Consider the following 4,909-nt stretch of genomic DNA (forward strand, 5'->3'; position numbering starts at 1 on the left):
TAGATTATGTGCAAAGGAGGAAGAAGTAGAGATGGAAATTAAAAATAAATTGGTCGCTATTATCTTTTGAAAATAGTTTTTTCAATCACATTAGGGGTACCCATAAGTAACGTGGTTTTTTTTTAAATTTAATAAACATTGCCATCTAGTGACAACATAATCTATATTTCTAGTTGAACATATTGACATTTATTGTTCAATTATATTACAGATGAAAACTGTGTTAACTCTTGAATGAAATGAAATTTTGTACAAAACAATTTTATTTCATTTAAAATTTTTGTATGAAAAAACTACTCCTAATGCAAAGAAAATAGATTATGTGCAAAGGAGGAAGAAGTAGAGATGGAAATTAAAAATAAATTGGTCGCTATTATCTTTTGAAAATAGTTTTTTCAATCACATTAGGGGTACCCATAAGTAACGTGATTTTTTTTTAAATTTAATAAACATTGCCATCTAGTGACAACATAATCTATATTTCTAGTTGAACATATTGACATTTATTGTTCAATTATATTACAGATGAAAACTGTGTTAACTCTTGAATGAAATGAAATTTTGTACAAAACAATTTTATTTCATTTAAAATTTTTGTATGAAAAAACTACTCCTAATGCAAAGAAACTAGATTATGTGCAAAGGAGGAAGAAGTAGAGATGGAAATTAAAAATAAATTGGTCGCTATTATCTTTTGAAAATAGTTTTTTCAATCACATTAGGGGTACCCATAAGTAACGTGGTTTTTTTTTAAATTTAATAAACATTGCCATCTAGTGACAACATAATCTATATTTCTAGTTGAACATATTGACATTTATTGTTCAATTATATTACAGATGAAAACTGTGTTAACTCTTGAATGAAATGAAATTTTGTACAAAACAATTTTATTTCATTTAAAATTTTTGTAGGAAAAAAACTACCCCTAATGAAAAGAAAATAGATCATGTGCAAAGGAGGAAGAAGTAGAGATGGAAATTAAAAATAAATTGGTCGCTATTATCTTTCGAAAATAGTTTTTTCAATCACATTAGGGGTACCCATAAGTAACGTGGTTTTTTTTTAAATTTAATAAACATTGCCATCTAATGACAACATAATCTATATTTCTAGTTGAACATATTGACATTTATTATTCAATTATATTACAGATGAAAACTGTGTTAATTCTTGAATGAAATGAAATTTTGTACAAAACAATTTTATTTCATTTAAAATTCTTGTATGGAAAAACTACCCCCAATGCAAAGAAAATAGATTATGTGTAAAGGAGCAAGAAGTAGAGATGGAAATTAAAAATAAATTGGTCGCTATTATCTTTTGAAAATAGTTTTTTCAATCACATTAGGGATACCCATAAGTAACGTGGTTTTTTTTAAATTTAATAAACATTGCCATCTAGTGACAATAATTTAACTCATTGCAACATAATCTATATTTCTGGTTAAACATATTGACATTTACTGTTAAATTATATCACAGATTAAAACTGTATTAATTCTAGAATGAAATGAAATTTTGTACAGTATGAAAAAACTACCCCTAATGCAAAGAAAATAAATTACAGGAGGAAGAGATAAGGATGGAAATTAAAAATAAATTGGTCGCGTTACGGTGGGAATTATCTTTCGAAAATATTGCTACTTAACATATAATATATATTATATATTATATAATATACAATATATTATAATATAATATATTATATTATATATATTACATATTACATTATATTATATTATATTATATACATTACATATTACATTATATTATATTATATTATATTATATTATAATATATTATATTATCTTTCAAGCATACGAAAAAAAAAAAAATAGATTGCCGGTGAAATTCTTGCCTCGTACGAGCCTAATCCAGCATCCATACGTTCCAAGACAGTCCGGACAGAGATCTTCCAAAGAAGATGGAAGGAAATTAAAATTCAAGCGACGATCTGAAATTTTCGGTAGAAAATGGCGAGGCAGGCGTGTGTGGCGCTTTGGAGAGCGGTGGGAAATATTTGCGCGACGACGTTTTACATCGAAATGGACGTGTAACGGGCCTTTTTGGCAGGCGAGCCGCGTTCCAAGCGGATTGCCAGGACGGGATGCGGCGCGGCGCGGTGTGTCTCGTGTTTGCCGCTACCAAACTCGGCAATATTTAAATGGGATTGCGTTCGGGAATGTAATTGCTCGGGCAAACACGGCCCGTGAAACGTTGGGACGGATATGGACAGAGAGAGGAGCCCCGGGGGGCTGACAGACCGGGAAAACCAACGACGTTGGGGGTGAAGGAGAGAAATCCGACGTGGATGCGCAAACAGCAAAACGCAGAAGAAAAGAAAATGGTAGCAACAGCGAAGTGATAGAGGATGATGCGTGGAGGAGGAGGAGAATTTTCGTAATTTCGGGGATTGTACGATGGATTGCTGTTGGTCAGCAAGGAGCTTGCAATAGATGATAACAACGGCAAGGTAAAGTAATGACAGACGAATAATAAAGTAAGACGTAGACGTATATATAAAGAGAATAATAAAATATCGTGAAGTAACGAAATAATAAAGATTATTATCGATTTCCGATTGAGTTTCTCGTAACGCTTGGGAGAAACTTGCCTCGCGAAAGAGAGTTGAAAAAAAGAAGCGAAGAGGAAGAAGAAGAAGGAAGTATTTGTAGGATGTAGTTGTCAATTGCCACAGTTCCCGCGAGTGGCAATTTTTTCCACCGACAATACAAACACGCAAGTACGAAAGTTTTCGCCTATAGCTCCGGAGCGAGAGCTGCTTAAGCTCCACCGGCGTATCCGGTGAAAGAACCAAATACATAATCGAAGCCACCGACTCGCCGGCCAATCCAGGGACACGTGTGTATCATCGACCCCTAACCAAACCGTAAAAGACACGAAATCCAGGTGAATGGATCCGAAAAACGGAAAAAGAAGAGGCGAGCCGGCGAGACGGAAATGGAAACGGACAGGAAGAGGAGAGAGTCGTATTCATTGAATGACGCTTGCGTACGAGGGGATGAAAGAGAGAGAGAGAGAGAGAGAGAGAGAGAAAGAGAGAGAGAATCGGACAGCGATGCTTTCGAGAGAAAGAGAAACCAAGGGAGAATTAACACGGGGTGCAACGAGGATAACAGTGGGTAGTTGGGGGAGGGAGGGAGAGGAACAGGTAGAGCAAAGAGAAGGGAGAAGCCAGGCTAGATGGAAACGGTTGGAGAGGGAAACGGCCTATAACGCAGGCAGACGGAGCCAATCAGGGCGCAATGCGATTACCTTAACGAGAAATCCGATTACTTATTCATTCGCCTAACTCGAAATCAGTTTAACTAATCGTTTAATTCGGTAGCTAACCCACCCCCGCCCGCTCCCCTCCTCCCTCTCAGCCCCAGCATTTTCGAGAGAGACGTGGGTCGAATTCTCTCTCTCTCTCTCTCTCTCTCTCTCTCATTCCTCTCTGTGGATGTTGGTTGGGTGTGGTGGCCATGGGGATGGATGGATCTCTCCCCATCTAGCCTTCTCTGCCTGGCCAAATAGAGCCGCACACGCGCAACCACCACCGTCGTTTCTATACACGTGCTGTGCTACCCTTAACCGAGAGGGTAAGCGAGAGAGAGAGAGAGAGAGAGAGAGAGAGAGAAGGAGAGATACAAGCGGTGGGGAAACAGGCTAGGAGGAGAGAGGCCTCATTCAATTCAATTACGTAATGAATTGTCGTGTCTTGAGTAAACACCCTTCCTCACCGCGACTCGCCGCCGGAAAATCGCCGTACCGCACCGCGCCGCGCCGCGCCGGTTCAGGATATCTTCTCCTCGCACAGAGGGGACGTCGTGGTAGCTGCGTGTACAGCATCGTTCAGGTGTAAGCATGATGTTACGGCGATGAATTAGCAAAAGCTGGTGGAACAGTTTTAGGACGATATCGTTGAGTCGCTCTACCCTTATACTCGTTCTCCTTGATTTATCGTCAACAGCCAGCCCATTGATCGAGAATTTTATTTCATTGCTCAAAGAGATACTCATCTTTCTTGTTGCAAATTACTTGATTTCTCATTTTTGTATCGATTCTACGCAATCGCATTTCACTCTACCATGGTTTCCATTCTCACAATATTTCTCATTTCTCGAATCACGCGTCGATCAAAGTGCAATGCCAGTCAAGGTGGAGGCCAGTTTCATCTCTGTTCTCTAGTTTCTAAAGTTTTAAAAGATTTAAATTGAATTTGATGGAAATGGTAAAGATGATCCAGCTCGTCTCGCCTCTATCGCGACTCGTTTGCGAACATTTCTCTCTCGCGCCTTCAGCAAGCTTCCAGCATCTCCTCCGTTTCGCTTGTTTCCGCGTACATACGTACGTAGGTAAGTACTTAAGCAAGTCGCTACCCACTCGGTCGTTTTCCGTCGCGATGCATCCACACGTGGATGCGCGCGATATCGACGTTCCACCCCCCGGCGCTGCTTTCATCTCGTTTGCAGAGTCGGTATCAGCAATTCCGGTGTTCTCTTAGAATTAACAGGGCCGGGGTTATTCGGGGGTTTGCACAGGAGGCCAGAAACGGTCGGCGATCAAAGGAAATCGAATCGACATTAGCTCGTAACTGAAGCTAAATCGCACGTTTCCTGAGTCATTCTCGTCGTCCGTTCTCGTCCGCGCGACTATCATCTATCATGCGAGTTGTTTTTTTACTTTTTTTCTTGGAAAATGGTATGAGCCCGCTTTTGGCAAAAAATGAGTTAACGATAGCCTTAGCCAGGCACAGATGTGTCCTCTTGTGAAAAGATTCGATCGAAACTTGGGGATCGATCGATCAATTTTACAATTTCTTGTTGGGGAAATTTTTATCGACGCTGAGCCTGGTGTGCTGAGTCTCGATGTTCCTTTGTTTCTTTCGCACATTTTTGAGGAC

This window comes from Frieseomelitta varia, unplaced genomic scaffold (genome assembly GCF_011392965.1).
Source record: "Frieseomelitta varia isolate USP_RPSP 00005682 unplaced genomic scaffold, Fvar_1.2 scaffold_5, whole genome shotgun sequence".
NCBI lineage: Eukaryota > Metazoa > Arthropoda > Insecta > Hymenoptera > Apidae > Frieseomelitta > Frieseomelitta varia.